The sequence below is a fragment of the Siniperca chuatsi genome, linkage group LG16, assembly GCF_020085105.1.
Source record: "Siniperca chuatsi isolate FFG_IHB_CAS linkage group LG16, ASM2008510v1, whole genome shotgun sequence".
NCBI lineage: Eukaryota > Metazoa > Chordata > Actinopteri > Centrarchiformes > Sinipercidae > Siniperca > Siniperca chuatsi.
In genome coordinates this window covers 5,424,620-5,452,386 of record NC_058057.1, presented here as the reverse complement: position 1 = coordinate 5,452,386, position 27,767 = coordinate 5,424,620, and positions in this window count along the sequence as shown.

Below are 27,767 nucleotides of genomic sequence, written 5' to 3'. Positions count from 1 at the left end.
TGGAGAGCAAGACCACCCCTGAGCCTCTCTCTCCCCACCGATATCGACCATTGCTTCCCTTTGCTGCCACTTGAAGGAACAGTTTTGCCATTGGAGCCGCCGACAGTGTGGACCCGGCTCTGTTAGTATCCAAGCTCGAGAGGACTTCCCCGGATAACCCAAATGTTAACCAAGAGCGATTTTCGAGTAAAAGGCTTGTGTCTGGCCAGAAAACTGTGTTTAAAATTTTCATCTAAGCTTCATTGTTGTGAATTGTACTTTGCTTATTTTGGAGAGTAACGGACCACCGTGTTCAAACTGCTGTGTGTTTTTCTTTATGTTAGCACGTTCTATTTTGTATTGGTACCATCCCGTTGGGCAATTTAACTGTTAGCTTTAGCCACTATGGAAGCTAATAACTGTGCTTTATCAGACCAAAGTCCAGTAACACGGCTGGTGAATGAAAGTTTGCTGCTGGGTTACTGTGTGTAAAGGGGCAGCTGTTGTGTTTACCACAGCATTTGAGATTCCTTGTGCCTTACTCTGTGTGCTTTATTTCTCTTTCCTATTTATAATTTTCATAATATTAATAATTGTATTAATATTCATTAATACCTGCCCTACCGGAATCCCAACATTTTGCTGCCCAGTGTGAGGCCCTCCAATGCCAGCTTTATTGCAATATTTATGCATAATAATCTTGAATTATTAATTTAGAATTTTTAAGTTTTCAGTTTTGGAAATTTTTGGAATTCTTCTTTGGGAAGTTAATATTCTGCAAAGTAGGTTGAGGTAGAATAGCTAGCATATTACGAGTAGTCACACTCTGCCCGGAGGAAGCCAGCCGCCCTCAGAATGGCCAGCCCTCACCCGAAGGCCTGAAGAGGCCCAATAAATTGGCCTGGCAACGCCAGCCAACCCAGAGACCTAGGAGTGCTAGGAGCACCGAACTCCTTACACTGGACAACTATCAAGCGCCTCCCTCTGCCCCTTGTTAGATGCAGAAGCCCCACCCTCCGGCAGAGCACCCCAGTCTACCAGCTGCAACACCTTGTGCTGTGGTAGGACAGGATCTCCATGCCAAAGCCCTCTTTGGCATGGAGATCCTGTCCTACCACAGCACAAGGTGCACAAGAACACGACAAAACGCTACGTAGCTTCGGCCCATACAGATATTGCAGCTCGCGCCAGCACCTCGGCCAAACTCCATTCCCGCCGCACAGGCAAGAAAGCTGCTCTCACCACTATGGCGACCTGAGCGACTATGGAGCTTTAGATGACTCAGACGGACCATGCCCTCCCCGAGAACAAGGCTTGTGCACCCGACAGCTTGAATCCCTTTCCAGGGATGTGGAACGGTTTTACCCCAACAACCGAGAGTCAAAAACAGCAGCAATCATTGCATGAAAAATTGAAGCTCATCTGGAAAACCACTTCCAGGAGCTTCCATGTCGCCCATGTGAGACACTCACATGGGCAACATTAGATGGACAAGTCGCCATCATCCAGGAATCCAAAGGACCCCTACTGATGATCATGCTTGTTCCTGCACCTAATCCTGGTGCTGATCCTCCTCGTGGCCAACTCAGTTAGCCTCACTGCGTTTAAAACACATGGGTGAACTCGATCAAGAAATGCCAGAAATCCAACAGAGACTCTTCCAAGCAACCCCTTTTTTAGAGATGTAACTTGTTACCTCTGCAGCCTGAGAGCCGAGTCTTCTGAACAAATGTACCAAGGCAGCATGTCCATAAGGGATGAAGGGATAGACACCAGAGTAGAACGACCTGGCAACCGATAGCTAGTTTGCACACCTGCCATCAAAGTATTAATATCTTATGACCGCCATGATAAGCTACTACGCTAACTCTGCCAAACCAGACGGTGTTCCTAATGGTTCCATCAGGAGCCACTGTACATATTGATGATTTTGTCCTCCATCACCTCAACTCTAACAGTCATAACGCAAAGATTGAAATTATAGACGCATTCAGAGGTCACAAAGTCACGATTGACGACTCCCTTCAAAAGTTCAGTCTCAAACCAACATTTGCTAACCACATGAGCAGGTCGTCAAGAACACCCAGTGTAATCACCCTCAGGCTTCTCCTTAGCGGCTGGATCATTACAGCAATTGTTGCACATGTGATGTACAAATACATTTAGAAGCGACAGGCCAAACTGGACTTGCTTCTGCACGCTTTCATGCACCGATCAGCAACTATACCACAGACTAGCCAATCCTGTATAGGAGTAAGGCTAACTTACCGCTAACCACCTTTCCTCTGCCCTTCCCTTTCTTTCTCTTCCAAGCTTTACTTTTATGATCTGATGTTTCCATCATGACTCAGAGCATTCAAGGATTGTGTGCGGTTAATGTTTTTTCTGATTGTAATGCTGAATTGTATATGCCATGTATGATGTAGTCTAGTTAGTTAGAAGTCTGCCCAGATTTGGCCTCTAGATGTCTGCCAAGACACTGATGCCTTTAAGAACTGTGAACTGTTAACCTCTTTTTCCGTTCTAAGGAAGGCAAGGACTGTGTAACTCCATGTTACCCCTCCACACGGACTGTTCAGCCTCAGTGTTGCTCTGAAGGCTGTGATCAGCACCCCACCCTCCAGACCAAAGAGGGGGTGTTGGGCCTCACCTCGCCTCGCCTCACCTCGTCTCGCCTCACCACGTGTGAGAGACAAAGAAAGGCCTACCTGGAAAAACTGAAGCCTTCAGTAAGAGGCTCAATTGAGAAACAAAGGACAGACAGTTGAACGGTGCCAACTACCTACAGTCGTTAACTTACACCTACATGTAAGACTGAGGCGAGATCCCGGTGGAAGCCAACACGAGATCTCAGTGGAATCTAAACACTGGACACTATTGGACGAGACATGCAATACAGCACATGAAATCTCGGCACACATCTGTGGCAACATCACATATATAAAGCCTAGCGCCACACACTTCTCGTTGTCTTTTCCACTTTTCATTTACTTGTCCTTACCAGAAAAAGCTTAATGACAAGCCCTGAACATGCATTGCAATTACTATCTGACTAGCTAACTGTTGTTTCTAAGATTCCACAGCAATTTATTTGGAAGATATTTCTGTATGATTTCTTAGCTCTAAGGCCAAATAGACACATTAATCGACTAATTGTTTCAGTACAAGTGTGATTTTAATGGTAATGAATTACTTTAGTTTAAACAGAGAAATCACTTTGACTAAAAGTTGACTGAAATGTAATGACTTTTCATTGACTAAAACGTTTTGAGTTGTCGTCAGCTAAAACTAGACAAAAACTATGAAGGATAAAAATGACTTAAATGTGACTAAAACTAATACGCATTTTCATCTAAAGACTAAGACTAATTCTAAAATAGCTGCCAAAATTAACATCCTTCCAGATCTATTCATCATATATGTTTACAATCTATTGTAGGATGATGATGATGATGATGAACAATTTAACTATTCCACAGAAAACTTTTGCCCTCTCCCAAACAGCCTGCCTCTGACTCATAAACAAGCTCTGTGAGAATTTAAAAATAAACTTTCCCCAAACATCCTGTTTTACTCTACTTTTGGGGTCATAAAACGACCCCTGCCAGGACTCGGAGGACGCCAATAAAAGTTAAGTGCCAATGGGACAATTTATGACCCTCACTAACCCCCCCCCCGGGATGCTTCATCAATAAAGGGAACAAGGAACAAAACAAAACAACTTTGCAATTCAGAGTCAAATGTACATTAATTGATATATCATGTTTAATTAATGTTACAGGAAGAATGTGAAGTTTTATTTCAACATGCTGATTTTTATACAGGAACTGAACTAATCCAGAAATTAGATGTAAATGGGAATGTCGAATGTCACACCTCATTTCCCCATTCTTCTGCATGCCTCTCAGAGACAAACAAAAGACATTCCTGTAGAATATGGACATAACACTGACCTGTATTGATTTTATTTTACTTTCTCATTTGCTGTTATAAGTATATGTATGCATATATATTGGAACATGTGTATGAAGTGCTTTGAGTAGTCAGAAAGATTAGAAAGACGCTATATAAGTAGTTCATTTACCAAGTATGTGCATTAATTATAACAGATATAATTATATCATTTCTGACATTTTCCTGGGTTGCCAGTCTAAGGATGATATCCTGTCATTCATATAATATGTGTTTAGTGTCTTTCAGCAATTAATGAGAGTTAACATGGACAATAAATTGGTAACAAAGAATTGATTCTTTAGGAAGAAATTAGTACAGGAAGATAATTAAGACAGAACTGATTTGGGGGGGGAGTGACGTGTTGTGCCGATGACATCACATCGCTGCCCCCTGGACAAATGACTACTAAAACAGAGAAAGCCCAAAGTTGCTTCTCTCTTCATTACTTTGCAGACCCTTAAAGTTCTGTGACTCGCCCTGACAGTGGCCTGTGGGCTGTCTGTCCGGAGCCCAGCTCTCTTGCCCTCTGCCCTTTCCTGCACGTGTCTCCTCCGGCTATGCAGTCCACGCCTCTCTACAGACCCTGAGCGGGCCCAGGAGTATCAACTGAATCCCAAGTCGCTCAGAATGTGTTGAAAGCTGACATCCAGCATTCTAATATGACAAAGTTATAACTGAACAAACTGTGAGTTTATCAAACTCTGAAAGCCATCGTGGCTACAGCCAAGTGGGTACGCAAGATGTAGTCCACCTTCTGAGAGAAACCGATTCAAGCCATGTCACACCGCGGGACTGACAATGCTCGAAGAAGCCCGAGCTCTTGGGGGTTCCACAAGAGGAATCACTGGTTGAACTGTGCAACTGGGCCCAACCAGTTATTAGGTTTAGGGGGCAATCACTTTTTTACACAGGGCCATGTAGGTTTGGATTTAGTTTTTCCTTAATAATAACAAGCTTCATTTAAAAACTGCATTTTGTGTTTACTTGTGTTATCTCTGACTAATATTTAAATTTGTTTGATGATCTGAAACATTTAAGTGTGACAAACATGCAAAAAAATAAGAAATCAGGAAGGGGGCAAACACTTTTGCACACCACTGTAAATAAGATTGACTTGACTTGACTAGTAATACTACATTTCCAAGTCTTGAAACTTGAATTTCAAAGTCAAGTTACACAATTCTTCTCCAATATGCCATTCTTTATTCCCCAATCATTTTCAGCTGTCTTGCCTTCATCAGGGTTGTATCTGAGGGTTGTTTTTGTGTATTTATATACAGTCCAGTCCATCAACAGCTCCTGTGAGTGACATTCAATTACTGCAGGCCCTTTGGTGCTGTTCTCAAATTTTCTACCTTGGATGACAGCATTCTCATTTCCATATGAAATTATCCCATCATTTTCTAGCAGCTGACTATGGCTTGATGTATGTCGTTTTTTTCACTTTCCTAATTTTCCCCAAACAGGCTTAATTTAGCCAAGAGGGGGTCCAGGGGAGAAGTTCAAGCAGTTGCTGGTGACAGCCGAGCATTTCAAACTAAGTTTGGATGAAGGGTTTTCTTTTAATCTGACAAGCAGCTCGGCTTTACGCTGATGGAGTCAGCACATGACTTTTTCAATCTAAACAAGAGTTTTATGAGCAGAGGTAGAGGAGAGGTGTTTGATGGGCGCCAGTCAGCAGCCATCTGGAAAAACAACAACAAAGAGCTGGGTCAGAGGCTGGGTCAGCATCAACCTGCACGTATGGCATGTGTTTCCATTGTGGATACACATGTATAAGTGTATTTTCTTTTATGTTTGTACAGACGCTTGCCTATACCTGTGTGTGTGTGTGTGTGTGTGTGTGTGTGTGTGTGTGTGTGAGTGACTACCTGCACGCGGTGATGGGCCATTGACTTTCCCTTCCATGCCGTAACATTTGAAATAAAGCTGCCTTCAAAAGCAGTGTGTGAGGTGTCAACTTGGGAAGTCAAGCGCAGGGTGCTTTGCATCCTAGTGGTTAAACTCGAGTTGTGTGGGATTATTTTCCAATCTTTATTCAAGAGTGTGTTCTTTTAATTTGAGAGGGGGAAGATGACTGATTATATTACTATTGATTTCAGTTCAGATTTTGTAATGCTTTCCCTCAAAACCCTGCCCTCACACTTACTACCTCACATTTACTCTGCTTCTGCTCAAACTGTGTGCTTGCACTCGGATATATTGTTGCTTGCACAGATTTCCTGCACTCCGCTTCAGCCCTTGTGCTCAGGCTGCTTCTGTGCGCTTGCGAAACATCTGCTCTCAGATTTCTCCTCTGCTCTTGTTTTTTTTGTGTGCAATTACCCAGTCCAAATCCCCAACCAATAGAAGGCCAGGTGTAGTGTTCACTTTACTTTTAGAGCGTCCCATACGGGCAGTTACTCTTTAACATCTTTCATCCACTCCCGCCCTCCACATCTTTATTATATACACATCCCTTGCTTTCTGTACAACTTTTGAAATACAAGGATACTAATTACATATACCAGTGCCCATACTTGTTACTATAATAACTAAATACTTAGGGAATGTGAAGTTGCATCATGCTGTGTTGCATATTGGGACGGCGGTGCCACCTTGTGAGAAACGCGCTTTGTTGTTACCTGTGCCTGCTACAGTGGTTAACAGTTACCTGCTTACCTTTTGTTTTGTTTGGCTAAAAAGTTGGTTAAATCGGTCAAATCTGATGGAGAAGGGAAAAGAAAAAGAAAAGGAACCCTACCCAGAAAAAAACTGAAAAATCCCTAGAAGCTCAAACAGTTCTGCAGTGGCTGGGTGCAAGATCCGGTAATTCACAAGCAAAGTCAGACACCAGCAAACCGCGAGAGCACAGTCATACTTGCAAAGGTAAAGTGGCACTCCTCTTTTTGGCCCATTTATTAAACCAAACAAAACTTTCAAAAACATCCAGCTATGTAATTATTTTATTAAGTCGTAGGCTGTATTTACAAGCTTTTGATAGGCTATGTCACAACACAAGTTACACTTGAAGTCAAATGTTCTGTGTAGTCAGTTTCTTCAATAATTTTTGAAAAACTATGTTATTATTATTATTATAATAGTGTGTAGTTGTTGCCATAACTACGCATTTGAAGTTGGTGTAACCTCTAACATATTCCTGCATACAGGCCAACACATCACTACATTTAGCTGCAGATACTTTGGTTACTGAGCTGAGTTTTTCAACTAAATAAGCAAGTTACTTTATAAGATCAGTAATTCTTTCAGTAATGTTGACGGTAATTTACATGATAAAGTCTATTCCAGGCAGGTTGCTGCCTCATTATGGTGTCACTGGTGTGATTAAACTAATGTGTAGTCAGGTTATCACACGGGGGCAGTGGCTACAGTACTTACTATTGATTACTTTAATGGGTTTATTTGTTGTCTTTTTACCAGAAATAATTGCTTGTTTCACATCATCTATTGTTTCATGTTGTTTCATATTGCACTTTCCACCCCCACATCCCGGTAATTACTGTAAGTGTTTACATTAGCTAAATACTGTGCTACTTGCATATGCTAACATGTTATCTCTGTATCTCTTCACAACAAATACTTTCTACTTCACTGGGCTCTGTAGGTCACTTCTCATAAATGTACCTGTAAAGACAAACGTAAAACAGAGTGTATATTTAGAGAGTTTAGGAATAAATACTAACTAACTAACTAACATTATTTGACTAATAATGTCAATGATAAGTAAATAATGTAAAGTATTACCTGAGGAAAACGGCAGCGGGATCCTCACAACATTGGGGGGGAGGGTATATGTCACTCAAAATTCAACACAGTGTGACTTACCTTCACAGATTCCCTATACAGTATTTAACTATTATAGTAAAAGATATGGGCACTAGTATATGTATTAACTGTACCTTTATTCCAAAAGTTGTAAAGAAAGCAAGGGAAGTATATATAATAAAGACATGGAGGGTGGAAGTGGATGAACCCGGTTAAAGAGAAACTGCCTGTATAAGACGCTCTAAGAAGTAAAGCAAAGCAATTTAATTTCAATCTTCTCAGTGCGAGATTTAAAAATCTGAACTGAAATCAATAAGTCATGCTCTCAAATTAAAAGAAAGCGTTCTTGAATAAAGATAGGAAAATAATCCCATAGAGTTGCTGCTAGGTGACTGACAAAAAAAATATATATAAATGTATACAGCCCATATTCTTCAATTTGTGTACAAATAACACAACTTTACACTGTCAAATTACATGCAGTGCATACGCCAAAGTCCAATTTGAGCAATTTGAAAGTGTAAAGTTATGTTATTTGTAAGCAGATCAAAGAGACTGAGTTGGCTGTAAAAGACTCCTCCTTGCTATCTCTTGAAAAATAGAAAATTATTTTGTGTTTGTTGCATTTCGACACTATGTTGAGGAACTATAAAACACCAGAGATGACAATAAAGGTGACTAACTTAACTGGGCTCACATATTCACTGGAGGACATTTCTACTCCTACGGTACCTAAATAAAGGATTCATGGTCTATCTTCCATCAATTTTCACTTCTATGCACACTTCATTTCCACACTACTCCTCTGCAGGAGGGCACTGAGCAGCTTCTTTGGAACAGTATGTGAAATGCCTTGCTCAAGGGCACCTTGACTGTAATTACAGAGGAAAAGGAGAGCATTGGACTGGATCTAGTGATCTTAGTTATAAGAACACTTCTCCACCTTTCAAGCAATTGTTGTTCTTTCTCTGTTGGTCCTCAGGGTTGGTTTGGTCAACCTTACTGAAGGTGATGTCCTGTGAATTCAGTTTCATGTTTCATGTTTATGCATTTGCGTCCTTACATTAAAAGCCTCTCCTATGTGGCCTTACAGTACATGTTCACCTTAGAACTAGGAGGCTCTTTGCCCTGTCTGACCGCTGCTCTCAGGTTACTAAGATTCTTCTTTATTTGAAGGTGACACCGTCATAACCATGACATGACATCTGTCATGAACATGAAGGAGTCTTTATGATTGTTGTCATTGAGTGTCATTTGGTCACTTATGTCACTTTTAATGCAAAAATGACATTGTTTGATTCTGATATAGGTTTACAGGTTTTTACAGATTCTTAATATAGGAGTTACAGGGTTGATCTGGTGTCTGATATTAAGGTATTATGTTTGGAATATATCTTTAACCTTCTATGACCCATAGGAAAATTAATCTGAAACAGTACTGTATCTAAAATCTCTGTGTTTTCAAACTATGTAACCACCTTCGCACATCCCTGTATTTCAAACATCACTGCTGCTCAAATGGGATTGCATGGAGCCAGAAAAGCTGTGGGTATTGTGGAAGGAAAATATCCTACTGTTGAAATATTCTACTGTTGAAACAGCTAAGCAATTAAGTTTAGCAATAAATTATGTTGTGTACAGGGTGAAGGCATATGTCAGCCTGTGCTACTCCTGTGTATCTGTGATTGATGTATCCATTGTGTAGAAGCACTCTGCCCTTCCCAACCAGGGCAGTTGCCTGAGTGACCGATGCACATGGATGCACACAATGGCAAGATGGATTCCCCTTTTGCTATAATCACAGTACATGAATAAGTTCACTTTCTGACTACAAGAAATGTGCTTTGTGATTAAAATCACACAACGTAATAATGAAATAGCTATTTTGTAAAGTAGCTACAGCTGAAAGAATCAAATGAGAATGAATGTTCGTAGGATGCCATTTAAAGGAAATTGCAGCTATCTGCAGCTGTTAAAAAACCAACTGCTATGGAGACAAGAAATAATGGAGTCAAAAGTGGACAGGTGAAGCATAAGAGCGGTGGGCCTAATTGAAGGCCCACAACAGGAGGAGCAAGGGCGGAGTAAGGAAGGTGCACACTGGAGCTCATTAAGATGCTCCCGGGACCCAACTCGGTTTAGACATGACAAGTTATATTAAACCTGTATCATATTGAACTCTACAGTTGTTTGTATTGATTAAGAAGTAATTCAACATTGAGGTAGGGGATCTAACTCCATCTGGCCCTGAGGAAGGTTTCTCTACATGATTACTGGCGAGCCATTAGCCTGGAAGGTAGTGAGGCCTGTGGCTTGGACGAGATGGCTGCAGCTCAGAACAACGGTGGCCACAAAAACAAAGGCAAGCAGAGCCTTTTATTAAAATCTGCAAAATACTGGTTGGATTTGAGCGCAGTGTGCATCCACCCGGGTCGCAGACAGTACTTAGCCTCTCCCTAAAGAATCTAAATCATAAAGAGTTCAATGTGATTGAGTGATAATGAATACTAACCTATGAGCTATGAGGACCAGTTCTGAGAATAAGTTATGAGTTGTGTGAAGATAGATAACTTTTATGAGTAAAGTCCTGTGGCTACCGCTCACTCAAAGAGGCAGAATAAACTGCAGGGTGAGGTCTGAACGAACAGCCATTTGAGTCCTGTGAGTCCTGTGGATACCGCTCCCCTTGTGTCAAGGAAGTGTATCCAGGGTGAGGTCTGAACGGGCAAGTAGTTTAAGGGTTTGCTAAGGAGCCAAACCATAAATACTCACTAAGAGGCCTACGGGGTGGTGGCTAATAGCCAGAAGTGAGAAATTGTATATGAATGTAAGCTGCAGCAAAAGTACGGATGAGTGATGCATTTTGTGTGTTAAGCGAATGTGGGACAGGCCTTATGTGTTGAAGTATAATTATGCTAGCAATTGTGTGTTTGAATGGCGAATTAATCTTATGTGTTGAATCAGTGGGTGTTGGAAAAAGAACAGTGGAGGGAAGCGACTGCGGCTCAGTCTGGAGCAATAGCACTAAAGTGAAGGTTAGAGACAGAGAGGTTAACAGAGTTTTGATAACTAAAGTGAGTGTAAAATTATCCCTGAATCTGGAAGCAATATTGACAGAACCTCGGAAAGGGAGAAATAAAATTGTAGGTATTGGGTGTGATCTGCAAAACACACAGCAAATGTGCGGAGAAAGAACTGATTTTGTTGAAGAAAGGTTACCCAAATACATTTATTTTCCAAACTGACAATATACCACCAGAGCCATTTGAGCAAATTGCAAAAGAGTGTTATAAGAGGTGTGTGGCATACGCATTGGGTTCTGACTGCCCGCATTGTAGAAGGAGAAGGTTATGTTATTACCTGACAAAAGTTAGATGTGTAAAGGAGAACAAGAACAAAGAATAAAACAACAAATGCAGTGTGGTGTGAAAATAATATGCTTTTGTTTAATCGTGAGGTACTCTTGTGTCACAAGGGGGCAGTGTAGTGAGTCAGTGGCTGGCCTCCTGGCCAGGCCCTTCTTGATACGTATTGTGCCTCTCTCTTTCATACAAAGCGAGGCTGCACAGAACCAAAGCTCACTGCCTGTTGTCTCTTATTTTCTTGTATATTCAGGTAATATAATGTAAAACACACGTAAACATGCATACAAGAGAACTGTATACTATTTTGGTTGTTTATAGCCAACATAAGAGTGGGTTTGTAAAGGTAGACCACATAAAAGTTTTGTTTTAAGTTCTGCTAGTCACCGTCAGGCAAACACAAGGTTTTATGCAACTCGAACTCCCATGCGAAATAAGCATGTAGTATCCCGGACATGGTTGTAGTATTCAGATATCACTTTTTGAGTAACTGTTGTAATGTTAAGGGAGTAATTGTAGAAAACGAATTGTAAAAACTACGTTTATTGTAATAATATGTTGGTGTGTAAAATGTGTCAATGTGCAGACCAAGTAATTAGAATTTTATTTCTAGTATAAATAGTAACAAGTTAGCTTGTGTACATGCATAAAAACACAGATATGCATATTAATTCTAAAATGAATACACATTCTGGTAGGAACTGTTTGAGTGTGAAAGACCAGATGTTTTTTGTTAGATTGGCAGATGCTGATAACATATTGAAAAATGCTTTTTGAATATTTTGTGATTAAACATACAATGAAGTGAGGCTGCACAGAACTGAAGCTCACTGCCTGTTGTCTCTTATTTTCCTGTATATTCAGGGTTTTCTTCTGTGCGGGTCTGCCCCCACCTGTAACAGAAACTTGGGGGCTTGTCCGGGATCGATGACATCGTCGTAGATCCAGTCCTGAACCCGTTCTGCTGATGTCATGTCTGCATCACAAAGAGTAGCAAAAATCTTAGGACAGAAATGCCTCCTCAAGTGCAACCTAGACGGCTATGCAGTGACCGTGCTCCTGGACACTGGTGCTCAGGTCAGCATTGTTGATCGTGTCTGGAGAAAGACTTTTGCCCCTCAACAAAAGATTTGCCCTCTCAGCGAGTTACTGGGAGACAAGCCCCTCCATGTGACTGCAGTTAACGGTGAGTCTGTCCCTTATGATGGCTGGATCGAACTGCTGTTTAACTTACCTGAAAATGACAACCCAGATCTCACTATCAGAGTCACATTCCTGGTCAGCAGAGTCATTCTTCCCCGTCCCATATTAGGCTTCAACGTCATTCAAGAGCTCATTCTGGGACAGGAAAAGGAAAAAGAAATTGTCACAGTAATTTCTAGACATCTCGAAGACACTATGCAGATTCAAGCTGATTAAGCTGAGACCATTGTCAACTTCATTCAGACTCATGAATCCAGCTTTGAATGTGCTCGAGTTAGAGTAGGACGACAAGATGCAGCGCCCTGTCGCCCTGTTTGAAGTTACTGCCCCCGATACCAAGCTGCAGCAACTTGACATTGGTGATGGACTGGTTGAAGTACACAAAGGCAAGCGACCTTATGTTGAGATTCCAGTTGGTAATCACACACAGAGTGACATTATTTTAGACCATTTAACACTACTAGGGAGCATCCAATCTATTGACAAGATCATAGAAACAGCTGATGCCACAGTAAATGACTCTAGCACACCAGATTGTATTGAAAAAGAACAGACACTCAGTGAGTCCACATCTCAGCTGTGGCACCCTCCAGTTGAGTGGGTCATTTAAGTGAAGAGCAACAGGCTGCAGTGAAACAAATGCTGTATGAAGAGTCAAATGCATTCTCCCGTGACGACAATGACATAGGATGCATCCCAAGTCTCCAAATGGACATAACACTAAAAGATGACATTCCCGTCCAAAGAACGTACTCTGCTATCCCCAAACCACTCTACAGGGAAGTTAAAGAATACATTCAAGATCTTCTGGCCAAGCAGTGGATAGTCAAGTCCAAGTCCCCTTATGCAGCTCAAGTGGTGTGTGTGCGTAAGAAAGACAGCACCCTCCGTCTTTGCATAGACTATAGGCTCCTGAATCAAAAGACAGTCCCAGATAGACATCCCCTGCCCCGCATCCAAGATCTTATTGATACGCTGGGGGGATATAGCTGGTTCTCCATTTTAGATCAGGGGAAAGCCTACCATCAGGGCTATGTGGCTGAGGGATCACGACACATGACAGCATTCATCACCCCGTGGGGATTGTATGAGTGGATGCGCATCCTCTTCGGGATTTCTCAAAGATTGCACGACCAATGTATGAACTGTTAGTAGCAAAAGACACAAGTTACACCAGTACGCCCAACCAGTCAAAGAAAACAATAAAGTCAAATCACATGCAGATGCCTTCAAAAACATCTAAATGCTGGACTGAAGAACACCAGCGAGCACTACATCAGCTCATCTCAACTCTGTCAAGCCCACCTGTACTCGCTTACCCAGACTTCAGCCTTCCCTTCGTGCTGCACGCTGACGCCTCGGAGCGGGGGCTTGGTGCCGTCCTGCACCAGTGTCAAAGTGGGAAGCTGCATGTCATTGCTCACGGGTCAAGAACACTGACACCTGCAGAACGAAGTTACCACCTCCATTCAGGTAAATAAGAATTTCTGGCATTAACGTGGGCCATTTGCAAAAAGTTCCGAGACTATCTTTACTATGCGCCATACTGTTTACATGGATAATAATCCGTTAACCTATGTGATGAGCACAGCGAAGCTTAATGCCGTTGGCCACCGCTGGGTTGGTGAGCTTGCTGATTTCTGGTTTGAGGTAAAGTATAGGCCAGGCAAAGTCAACATAGATGCAGACACACTGTCCAGACGACCACTAGACATAGACAGCTATGTAGACACCTGCACAAAAGAACTGTCTAGAGACACTATTCAGACTATTTGGGACGGCAGTCGTGCTGCAGAGTCAAAAGATGTTCCCTATGTAGCAGCCCTGGACCTAGCTCAGACAAACCTGACACTTGACTTACTACCAGCCTTAAGCCATGCTGAACTGGTAAAAGCACAACAAGATGACCCTGTCATAGGCCAAGTTGTAAAGCTCAAAGAGACTGTCAAAACACTAACCAAGGACATTAAGAGCAAAGTTAGTGGTCCAGCCCGAAGACTGTTGGGGGACTGTTGGGAACGATTACATCTCCAGGACAGGAACGATTACATCTCCAGGACAGTTTGCTTTTCAGAAAGACTAATCAGAGACACCAGCTTGTCCTCCCTAAGCTGTATCACGAAACGGCTCTCAAGCTTCTACACATTGACATGAGTCATCTAGGCACGGAAAAGACATTGGTCAGGGACCGCTTTTATTGGCCGTACATGAAAAGAGATGTAGAGACTTATGTGACAAGAAAGTGCCCCTGCATCAAAAGCAAAAAGCCTGTCTGCCACATTAGAGCACCTATGGGGAGTATCACCACTAGTCAGCCTCTTGAGCTCATGTCCATCGATTATTTACATTTGGAACCCAGTAAGGGCGGTTATCAGTATGTCCTGGTTGCCGTTGATCATTTTACCAGATACGCCCAGGCATACGCCACTAGAAACAAATCTGGCAAGACAGCTGCAGAGAAACTTTTTGAAGATTTCATTCCCAAATTTGGCTAGCCACACAAGCTGCACCATGATCAGGGGAGGGAATTTGAAAATTACCTCTTCAAAACTTTGCAGCAATTGAGTAAAGTGGGACATTCACGCACAACTCCCTATCATCCCCAGAGCAACCCAGCAGAGAGATTTAACCGTACTCTTCTCCAGATGCTGAGGACCCTGGCAGAAAAGGAAAAGGAGAGATGGAGAGATCACCTGGTACACGCAGTTCACGCCTATAACTGTACTAGGCACGAGGCCACATTCTATTTAATGTTTGGCAGACATCCTAGACTGCCTGTGGACCTAATCTTCAACCTACACCCCGAACAAGATACCAGCACTCCTCAAGGTTATGCAGAAAAGTGGGCTGCGAGGATGAGGGAGGCATATAAGATCGCCACGGAGAATAGCCAACAGTCAAGTGCAAAAGGAAAGGCATCATATGACAATCACAGCAAAGGTACTTTCCTTGAACCAGGTGACCGTATGTTAGTTCGTAACCTGGGAGAGAGAGGGGGTCCTGGTAAATTAAGATCATACTGGGAGAACACCATCCATGTAGTAAAAGAGAGAATTGTAGATGGCCCTGTTTACAAAGTGACACCTGAAAACGGAAGTAACAAAGTCAGGACACTTCATCGCAACCTTCTTTTATTAGTCAATGATTTGCCAGTAGAATTATCTCCCAGAGTTCCACCTGTGAAAAACAGACAAACACATAAAATAAGAGCTCAAAGACAGACAAAATGAGACCAGAGACTCAGTGACACAAAAAGCAATACATCTTCAGACTCAGAAGATGAACCAGTCAGATACTGGTTGAGGATTCCCCAACATGTCACAAGAGCTCCACCTGCTGGGCTACAGAGAGGAAACACAACTGTACACGCAGAGCCTAGAACGCCAACTCCTGTAAGAGACACAAGGTAGCCCATGTTCAGAGAGCAAAACAAAAGGATTCCGGAAAGGCCCCTTGTTAATACAAGTCAGCCAGAGTCAGATGCAGGACATCAGCAGGATGAAGATGGTGCACCTGAAATACCAGAGCCTGCAGAGGATGCCCAGAGTGACATGGACCACCCAGAGGACAACAGTGAGCCAGCAGATCCACGCCAGCCTGCACGTACCAGTGGGGGAGAAGAGGATGAGCCACAGGTCCGGAGGTCCACTCGTCCCCGCAAGCCACCGCAGATGTTCACCTACAACTCCCTGGGTCAGCCTTCGCTCCAGTCCACCTACCAGCCACCACCAGCTGTCCACGCAGTAGAAGCCTTCCTGCCAACAGCTGTGCCTATCTAGGGAATGGACTCTAGCCCGGTGATGTATCATGCACCATACAGACTTATCCCACAGCGTTATGCATATCCAGTAGTATATCCATTGACTGCTCCTGTACATCACATGCCATTACCTGCTTATTAATAGATAACAAAGACATTGGACTGTTGTTATATGTAGAGCAAAGATGTATTTGTAAATGTCCAGAGCCATTTTCTGTTGTCAGGGAGCGTGTGATGCACACAAAATGTGCAGTCACATTTTATGTTATTTTATAATTGGACTATGTCTATTTACACTTATAAGTAGCTCCTTTGCTGATAAAATGCACTAAATCCCCATTGAATTGATTTATTAATATGCTTTTGTTTAATTGTGAGGTACTCTTGCGTTCTTGGGATGCGCCACAAGGGGGCAGTGTAGTGAGCCAGTGGCGGGCCTCCACGCAGAAACAAAGCTCACTGCCTGTTGTCTCTTATTTTCCTGTATATTCAGGTAATATAATGTAAAACACACATAAACATGCATACAAGAGAACTGTATACTATTTTGGTTGTTTATAGCCAACATAAGAGTGGGTTTGTAAAGGTAGACCACATAAAAGTTTTGTTTTAAGTTCTGCTAGTCACCGTCAGGCAAACACAACTCAAACTCCCATGCGAAATAAGCATGTAGTATCCCAGACATGGTTGTAGTATTCAGATATCACTTTTTGAGTAACTGTTGTAATGTTAAGGAAGTAATTGTAGAAAACGAATTGTAAAAACTACGTTTATTGTAATAATATGTTGGTGTGTAAAATGTGTCAATGTGCAGACCAAGTAATTAGAATTTTATTTCTAGTATAAATAGTAACAAGTTAGCTTGTGTACATGCATAAAAACACAGAGATGCATATTAATTCTAAAATGAATACACATTCTGGTAGGAACTGTTTGAGTGTGAAAGACCAATGTTTTTTGTTAGATTGGCTGATAACATATTGAAAAATGCTTTTTGAATATTTTGTGATTAAACATACAATGAAGTGAGGCTGCACAGAAGCGAAGCTCACTGCCTGTTGTCTCTTATTTTCCTGTATATTCAGGGTTTTCTTCTGTGCGGGTCTGCCCCCTAGACCGGACCTGTAACAGAAACTTGGGGGCTTGTCCGGGATCGATGACATCGTCGTGGATCCAGTCCTGAACCCGTGGACCAGCGCCTGAAGGAGAGGAGCAATATCAGGATACACAGCTAATTAATTTAAAACTTTGGCAAATAACTAAGTGGGTTATTTAATGCAAGTACACACTGATTTTCTATGGATGCCATTCTTAAAAAGACTGTGGACAGCTGGAACATTACAGCCAGTATTAGAGCAACTCTGCCGTGACTCAGAAGGGATAGCAACAATCTCTCCTAACCCATTTTTAGGGGTGCCAGACGGACACGCTATTGAAGGAGAGAATAGACTACTGCTAAATCCATGATTGTGCCTCACCATAAGCCCTAGAAAAGTTAGGTGGGAAACAGGCAAGTGGGGAAATATTATCAGAAGAACTGAAGCTGACAGATCAGAAAAGCTGAGCATTGACTTTGACTCTCCAAGAAAAAAAAAAAAAAAAAAAGGAAGGGCGCCCTCCTAGTGAGCCTAGTGAGGAAGGAGTTACAGATGACCTAATATTCTTAAGCCCTGCCTCCCTTTACAGTGAGAAATGCTTGACAGACAACAAAAAGAGATGTATGACAGACTGATAAGAGAAGAACGATTTAAAAAAAAGAGAGAGTAAAGGTACTAGGAGCTCCTGAAAAGACAAAAAGGCCCCAACAGCCCACCAGTAATGAAGTCGAATTTGCAAGCTCATCGGACCTGGCCAAATGCAGACGGGTTGATGGAAACAGACTAATGGATGAGGAAAGAGCAGAATACGATACACTCCCATATCAGAGGCAGACAAAGCAACCTCCCCATGGCACTCATGCATGGGGAGATGGGGAGGTAGACCTGTAATCTGGATTCACAGGTGCTGACATGCTACCATCTCCCTCTCACTCTCCTGCTCGGTGTTTCAAATGTTCAGCTATTCCTCTGCCTCCTTTAGTGATAATGGTACATATAATAAATGTAGTTCATTTGTAGCATTGGAGGCAAGGCTTAGTGAATTGGAAAATGCAGTTCCACACTATGGTAACTCAATCATTAGCTGCTGTAGTTAGCCAGCCCCCAGTAGCCAGTGCGGACTGACCGCAGGTAGCTCCTGTTGTTATTCACGTCGGCGGTAACGACTCCCGATTACGCCAATCGGAGGTCACCAAAGTTAATGTTGAGTCGGTGTGTATATATATGCAAAGACAATGTCGGACTCCGCAGTTTTCTCTGGGCCCCTGCCAAACCTGACCAGTGATGACATGTTTAGCCGCATATCTTCATTCCACCGCTGGCTGTCGAGGTGGTGTCCAACAAACGATGTGGGCTTTGTAGATAATTGGCGGACTTTTTGGGGAAGACCTGGTCTGATTAGAAGAGACAGCATTCATTCCACTTTGGATGGAGCCGCTTTCATATCTAGTAATCTAGAGGAGTTTATTAGTGGACCTAAACCATGACAACTCAGAGTTGAGACCAGGAAGCAGAGTTGCAGTCCTACACGCTTCTCTGTGCCTCCAGAGCAGTTACCCACCCAAAACTCCTTAGTGACGGTGTCTGCGCCCCGACCACTTAAATTAATAAAACCAAAAGTTAACAAAAGAGGAGTTATACATAAAAACCTATTCAAAAACACTGAAATAGTACAACAAAATAGGATAATTTAATGTGGACTCTTAAACATCAGATCTCTGTCATCTAAAGCTGTACTAGTGAATGATTTAATATCAGAGTATCATATTGACTTAGTTTGTCTTATTAAAACCTGGCTGGGTCATGAAGAATATGTTATACGGAATGAATCCACTCTGCCCAGTCATATCAATACTCACATTCCTCGAGGCACCGGCCGAGGAGGTGGAGTTGCAGCCATCTTCGACTCAAGCCTATTTATCAACCCTAAACCTAAACTAAATTATAACTCATTCGAAAGCCTTGTTCTTAGTCTTTCATGCTCAACCTGGAAAACACTACAGCCAATTCTATTTGTTATAGTGTACCACACTCCTGGTCCTTATTCTGAATTTCTATCTGAATTCTCAGAGTTTTTTTTTATCAAGTAATTATTGTAGGTGATTTCAATATTGATGTGGACGTTGAAAATGATAGCCTTAGTACTGCGTTTATCTCGTTATTAGATTCGAATGGCTTTTGTCAGAGTGTACATAAACCCACTCACTGTTTTAACCACACCCTCAACTTTGTCCTGGTATATGGCATTGAAATTGAACATTTAATAGTCTTTCCACAGAATCCTTCATTATCAGACCATTATTTAATAGCTTTTGAACTTCTACTGCTGGACTACACGCCATTGGGCAAAAACTCCTACACTAGATGTCTATCTGATAGTGCTGTAGCTAAATTTAAGGAAGCGATGCCATCTGCATTTAATTCAATGCTATGTCTCAATATAACAGAGGACTCCTATGCTAATTTCAGCCCCTCCCAAACTGACCATCTTGTTGCTGCATGCTCACTGCGAATGACACTCGATTCTATCACCCCTCTAAAAAAGACAATAAAACAAAGAAGGTTAGCTCCATGGTTTAACCCCCAAACCCGCAAATTAAAGCAAACATTGTGAAATGGCGTTCCAACAACCTGGAAGAATCTTGTTTAGTCTGGCAAGATAGGCTTAAAACATATAGGATGGCCCTCAGTAATGCCAGAGCAACCTACTACTCATCATTAATAGAGGAAAATAATAACAACCCCATGTTTCTTTTCAGCACTGTAGCCATGCTGACAGAGAATAATGACTTTATGAGCTTTGACACAGCCTGTCATGTTCTCACCAGCCAGTAACCACACACATCGCACTCCCTCATCTGAGCACTAATCGCAGTCACGTGTTACTCATTACACACCTGCACCTAATCATCACTCCACTCCCCTATAAAACACCATCCCTCACCTTAGTCAGGGTCCGGTCTCGTTTGTAGTAGGACAGATCTTTGTATCCAGCCATCACTATGTCTCGGACTCCTACCTCGCATCTGCATGTTCCCTTCTCCTAAGTTCCCGATTCCTGTCCCGTGTGTCTCCAGTCTCCAGTGTGTGTCACTACTCCCCCAGATCTTCAGCTAAGCTAGCCAAAAGACGGTATCAGTACCATCTCCTCTTTGCCTGTTTACATCATGTGTAATAAAAACTATCTATCTCATCTTGGTGTCTCCAGCCTACTCTGTCCGTAACAAGCTTCTTTAATAATACAATTTTAACTATTAAAAATGAATCACGTTCTGCCCTCAACGGGTACAGATTTATTTCAAACACAAAACCCTAGAAACAACTGTAAAACCTGATATATATTTTGACTCCTTTTACTCCGATCAACCTTCTTCAACTAACTTTGATGATTAATTAATCTAAGCCATCAACCTGTCTCTTAGACCCCATCCCAGCTAGGCTGCTTAAAGATGTTTTACTCTTAGTTAGCTTGTTAATAAAGACAGATTGATCATATCCAGTAAAGAAGTGCTATGTGCTTTAAAGTAGCTGAAATTACACCTCTTCTTAAAAAGCTCACTCTTGATCCTGGGGTTTTAGCCAACTATATATATATATATATATATATATATATATATATATATATATATATATATATAAACCTTCCTCGCTCTAAGATCCTTGAGAAAGCAGTCGCCAATCAGTTGTGTGACTTTCTAAATAACAATATTTTATTTCAGGATTTTCAGTCAGGATTTGGAGTGCATCCTAGCACAGAGACAGCACTGGTTAAAAAATACAAACAACCTTTTAATTGCATCAGACAATGAACTTGTACTTGTCTTGTTAGATCTTAGTGCTGCATTCAACACCTTTGACCATCACATCCTATTTCAGAGACTGGAACATTCAATTGGCAATAAAAAAACCGCACTAAGCTGGTTTAAATCCTATCTATTAGATTGATCTCAGTTTGTACATATTAACGGTGAGTCCTCCGTGCACAGCAAATTTATCCATTAACTGCCACATAAAACAAACTTCAAGGACTGCCTTCTTTCACCTACGCAACATTGCAAAAATCATGCACATCCTGTCTCAAAATGATTCCGAAAAACTAGTGCATGCATTTGTTACTTCTAGGTGGGACAATTGCAATTCCTTATTATCAGGCTGCCTGAATAAGTGCCTTATGACTCTCCAGTTGATCCAGAATGCTGCGGCACGTGTACTGATAAGAACTAGGAAATAAGATCATATTTCTCCAATGTTAGCTTCTCTGCACTGGCTCCCTGTAAAATCCAGAATAGAATTTAAAATTCTTCTCCTCACCTACAAAGCTCTTAATGGTCAGGCACCATCGTATCTTAAAGAGCTCATAGTACCTTATTACCCTACTAGAACACTACACTCCCAGAATACAGGGTTACTTGTGGTTCCTAGAGCTTCCAAAAGTAGTTTGGGTTTGGGAGGCAGACACCATCTCAACATTTAAGAGTAGGCTTAAGACTTTGATAAAGCTTATAGTTAGGGCTGGCTTGGGTGAGTCCTGTCATCCCCCATCTAACTCAGCTGCTGTCTGCCCTCAGACAGAGTCCACTGCTCCCCCCTCCTCCATCTTCCTGGGAGAGTCCTACTCCCCCCTCAACTGGCTCTCAGGCTAACAGCCCTCTCCAAGCTGACGACTCCTGTCCCCTGCCTGTAACCTCTGTGCCTGACTGCTGACCAGGTGAGAGGACAGCTGATGAAACTCAACTCTACTCAAACAATGGTGTTTGCCCTGGGGTGCTAAAAGCCTGTGCCCCCCATCTATGTGGAGTCCTTCAACATGTCTTCAACCTGAGCCTGAGTCTTCAAAGGGTCCCTGTTCTGTGGAAGACATCTTGACTCATTCCTGTTTCAAAGACGCCGCGTCCCAGTGGCTCCAAGGAATACAGACTGGTGGCACTGACCTCCCACATAATGAAGACCCTGGAGAGACTGGTGCTGGAAAAGCTGCGGCCCATGGTCAGGCCCCTCCTGGACCCCTTCAGTTCACCTACCAGCCCCGGCTGGGAGTTGAGGACGCCATCATCTTCCTGCTGAACCGCATCTACTCCCACCTGGACAAGCCAGCAAGCATGGTGAGGATCATGTTTTTTGACTTCTCCAGTGCTTTCAACACCATCCAGCCAGCCCTGCTGGGTGAGAAGCTGACAGCGATGCAGGTGGATGCCCCCCTCGTGTCCTGGATTATTGACTACCTGACTGGCAGACCACAGAATGTGCGTCTGCAGCACTGTGTGTCGGACAGCGTGGTCAGCAACACTGGGGCCCCTCAGGGGACTGTCCTCTCTCCCCTCCTTGTCACCATCTACACCACAGGCTTCAGCTACCACACAGAGTCCTGCCACCTTCAGAAGTTTTCTGATGACTCTACTGTGGTGGGAAGTATCAGCGGTGGTGATGAGACTGACTACAGGGCTGTGGTGGGTAACTTTGTCGCATTGAGCTGCAGATGGTTCTGCTCACACCATGAGACAAAGTCTAAGGAGCTGGTTGTAGATCTACAAAGGGCCAAGGCACCAGTGACCCTGGATTCCATCCAGGGGGTCAGTGTGGACATTGTAGAGGATTACAAGTACCTGGGAGTACACATGGAAAATAAACTCGACTGGGCTAAGAACACTCAAACTCTGTACAGGCAGGGCCAGAGCCGCTTCTATTTTCTGAGGAGGCTGAGGTCCTTGGACAATGCCGAGGATGTTTTATGAGTCTGTGGTGGCCAGTGCTATCCTGTATGCTGTTGCATGCTGGAGCAGCAGGTTGAGTGTAGCGGACGCGAACAGGCTCAACAAGCTGATCCGTAAGGCCAGTGACATTGTGGGGGTGGAGCTGGACTCTCTGTTGTTGGTGTCAGAGAGGAGGATGCTGGCCAAACTACATGCCATCTTGGACAGTGTCTTCCACCTACTCCATGACGTGCTGGTCAAACAAAAGGTTTCAGTTTAAAATTCCCTATTTATTGATATTTATTCATACTTTTATACATTATATACAATATACATTATATTTTGATTTGCTTAGTACTTTACTATTCCTTCTATTCTCAAGTGTGCATCGACGTGATAGTGAACAGCTGTAACGAAAGCGTTTCCCCCCGGGGCTACAAGTTGTTGTTATTGGCTCTGTTACTATTACTGTCATTCTTATTCCTATAATTGTCATTCCTATTATTATTTTATTAATATTAATATTACCACTACCATTACATTATTACTTTTTTTAAATTTTAGCTGGTATTTGCATTGTTTCCCACCCTCCTCCCCCAAAACCCCTCTGTCTTTTTCTCTCTCTCTCTCTCTCTCTCTCTCTCTCTCTCTCTCTCTCTCTCTCTCTCTCAAAACCCAACACGGTAGCGACGGATGGCCATCCACCATTGAGTCAGGTTCTGTCCAAGGTTTCTGCCTGTTAAAAGGAATTTTTTTTTTGCTACTGTTGCCAAGTGCTTGCTCTTCTTTTCCTTTCGGCTGTTCCCTTTCAGGGGTCGCCACAGCAAATCATGTGCCTCCATCTAACCCTGTCCTCTGCATCCTCTTCACTCACACCAATTAACTTCATGTCCTCTCTCACTACATCCGGTATGGAAGTCATTTTCACGATTCACATTTTTAATTTGGCATGTGTTTTACGTCGGATGCCCTTCCTGACACAACCCTCTGCATTTGCAAGAAGACACTGGCTTGTGCCCCCTTGTGGTTGCATTGCCAAGTGCTTGCTCATGGTGTGATTTGTTGGGTCTCTGTAAATAATATTCTAAAGAGTATGGTCTAGACCTGCTCTATAGGAAGAGTGCAATGAGATATCTTCTGTTATGAATTGGCGCTATATAAATGAATTGAATTGAACACCATACCTTAAGGAAGAGGAAGAACATACTGAGGATGAAAGTGAGGAAGGAAAACCACGCACAGAAAGAATGGTGTATGGAAAGCTATACATAGAACCACACGAGAAAGCCAAACAAAGGCAAAGAGACACTGAAGCATCCTTACAAGATTCGTTGGACAGGTCACGACAAACTCTGGAACAATCCAGATGTGAAATCAGTAAGTTGGAGCAGCAATACAGAAGGGAGCGAGATCTCTGTAAAGCCAGGCCACATCACAAAAGTGAGTGGGACCTCAGCAGAGACCAAGAAGAAGAACGAATGAGAGAAGTAAGACGTCAATGGATAGAAGAAAAGGATGAAGGAAAGGTGGAAAACAGGTACAGGCTATGGCCACACCGCAGCTGCATAAGAGCCAGATTTGTTTGACCAGGACGAATATGACAAACTGTGTCCCCTAGTGGTAAAAAACGGAAACCCCACATACGTCCCATGGTAATTTATGCATATGATTGGGTTGGCAAGCAGACTCTGAGATCACAGAAGGAGCCAACAAGTGGATTGCTGCACTGGAAAAAAACACTGGAGGAATGAGGCTTGCCCTGGGAGATATCAAGGCACTGCTCATGCATGTAGCAGGAAAACATGTGACCACAGCAATCTTCACTGATGCATTCTTGCATGGTCAAGAAAAGAGAATGCCATTCCTGGTACAAAAGCGTCTGGATGGTGTAGTGGGCCTAATGAAGCTGGATTGGCCCATCTTTTCAGAGCACACCATCTACCATGTAGAGCAGTACCACAAAGACAAAATGGAGGAAGAAGAAAAGACCAAACAGACATTAAACAATTCCCATATACAGTTCCCCATATGTTTCACTCAAACAATAGGACAATATATGATAAAGCATTTCACTTGTCTGACGAAAAGGTTTACTTTTCCTGGGCAAGTTATAATGTTAATTGTCAAACCCTGCATGTTTCAATCACAAGCTTTGAAGCTAGAGAACTAATGTTGGCTAACACATATCCCAGCCAACATTAGCCTGGAAGCCAGGTTCATTCATTCATTTAAAACTGAAAAACTGGCTTCCAGCCAGGCTAAGCCAACATGGCTTACTAGCAAATTTGCCAAGTTGGCATAGCTGACTGCCCAGTAACATTGACTTAAAGTTGGCAAATTTATATGCTTAGTTAACATTAGGACTTAAAGTTAGCAACTTCAAGTGTCTCTTCAGGTTGGTTGTATTCTTTCCACCTAATTTGTAGCAACAGGGCGTCTCCCGTCTCCCATTATTACAGCGCATTTTGTTTTTCTTTCTACCGAATAATAAAGTGTGTCCATAGATCTATTCTTTTATTCCGATGTTGTTGTCATTAACTTGCTGTCAGTTTGGGACAGCACATGTCATATAAATCTGCACCACACTAATATTTTAGCCCAGTCTCGTCTCTTCAACAAAAACAAAACATATATTTTGTCATAGTTTTTATTATCAAAGATCTATTTTTAGCTCGCCAACGTCTCGTCTTCGTCATGGAAAAAATGTCGTTGACGAAGTTAACAGTGAAGTGAATGTAATAAATGAATAAAACAAAAAAATATAACTCCTAAACTCAAAATATATAAATTTGTAGGATGCATGCAGTCATGTTCAAAGCTTTCATGAGCCTTACATGATAGTATGCAATGCTGCTTGTTAAGATATGTAATCCATTCAGGGCAGTGGAAGATGCCTTTATAACAAAAGAAAGAAGAAGAAAGAAGTGTAGCCATGGTATGATGTGATCATTTGAAATGCAGATCAAACATACATTATATAGAACGTGCAGTGCCTGTGCCTCCAGTGTTTTATATTACGTCTTAACAAAGAAATACTCATTATAACATTACCCGTAAGGTCATATGGAATTAACTTTGATGATTTGTTAATTAGGTTTCCTTTCCAGTCAGAGGTTGTTCATGTTGGACACTGGCACATTTGTGTACTGATAACAAGAGGTGAACCCTTGGATATCAGGATAATTCTAATGACCTGTAGCTATATTCTGTCAGCTCATGGCTCACAGCACCCTTGAAAGACAGCAGATAGGAATTATTTTAATTCAATCATAGCATAATGTCATGATGCAGACTTAAATTGTTCTGCTGAATATGCTCCAATATGGGCCAAGTTAGCCTCCCAAGTGTCCTGGGGGTGGAAATTGTTTCTTTTTGTCAGAATAACAAGGTAGGCCTATTTGTTATTTCACATGGGAATGTATGCATGGTCGTTGTTTGCATGGAGGATAAATTACATCAGCTGTATTTCATTACCTTGCTTCTGAGGTGATTAGTATTATACCTATAGATTATATCTAGGTAATCACAGCTGTTGTGATTGCAATACATTGAGATGAACAGCCTATTAACATACTGAACAGATTTGTAATTTGAAGTATATGTACGTCTGTCTGTCTTCCTTTCATTCCTTCCAACAGATTTCTAACACATCTTGTAAATCTTAGTTATATGTTGTGATATGTAATGTTGTTTTCTTCCACTCCCAGGCTTCATTCTGCAATTTGTTTTTCTTATCCGGTCCTCGCAGACCAATAAAACTTTATTGATATTTTCAGCCACAGCAACATGTTCCTCCTGGGCTCTCTGAATCTACACAGCTAAGAACAGGAGTCATTAGGCCAGGCAGCCCAGGAGACAGGCAGTATAAACCAGAGAAACAAGGATGTGTAAAATGACTGAGCAGTGAAAATCATAGACAGAAAAACACACACAAAAAACTGATGTTTTATTGCCCTACAGAAACCATTGTGTTCTGTAAGATTAAGCTTTACAAAGGGTTCAACTGACCTCTATGCAGACAGAAAATATGAAAGTTAGTTGTCATAAATTAGCCAACAGGCCAGCAGTGGCCTTCTATTGAAAACTTTAATGTATGTTACAGTAATTTTTATTGATGACATAATTACTAGACCATATTTACAAGTTGACATACCATAAGTACATATTGGCACATAATCTAAAGGGAACAGGATCTCCTATGCCATGTAAAGGGAAATTCTGCAGAGATTCTATTTAAATTTGGACTAGTTCTTCACTAAATAGGCATAACAAAAAATAGAAATGAACAATATCAATGGTAAAATACTTTACTCATACTCAACTCATTATTCTAAATGACGTTCTGTACTTAGTTCATATAATGACACCCGAGCAAGTTCCACTCACTGAAGAAGGCTGTGGGATACAGTCAGAAGTACCAGAAAAAAGCTGGTAAGTGAACTTTGAGTTTAAAATATTTTATCACAGATATGTGTCCCCAAGGTTAAGAAAAAATTTGGTGCACACGTAATTAACAAATCTTGCTATGGCACCCAAAGGTGTGGAGCCACAAATTTATTGTAGCCCTTACTCCATGTTTAGCATTGCATCACTTTTTGCAATCAATCTTGACAAAATGTCTAAGAACTCGATTAAAGGGACACTCTAGTGATCTAGTGTTGCATGTCCCTGAAGTTGTGGGACCTGCGAGAGACAGATTAAAAAAATAATGGTCAAAATCAAAGCAGCATTGACTTTTAGTCAAGCTCTAAAAACACTGGGTTCTACACTTCCCATAATGCAGCTTAATCTCTTTATTAGACCCGCCATGTAAATGCTCAAATCTTTCATGGCTAGTGACAAATGTAGCCACTTTTTCTGACCACGTGGGAATATTTTATGTGTTAGCTGCTATTTGATTTGGTATAGCTGATGTTGATTTGCACAACATAATTATCTAATCTAAAGAAGTCTGATG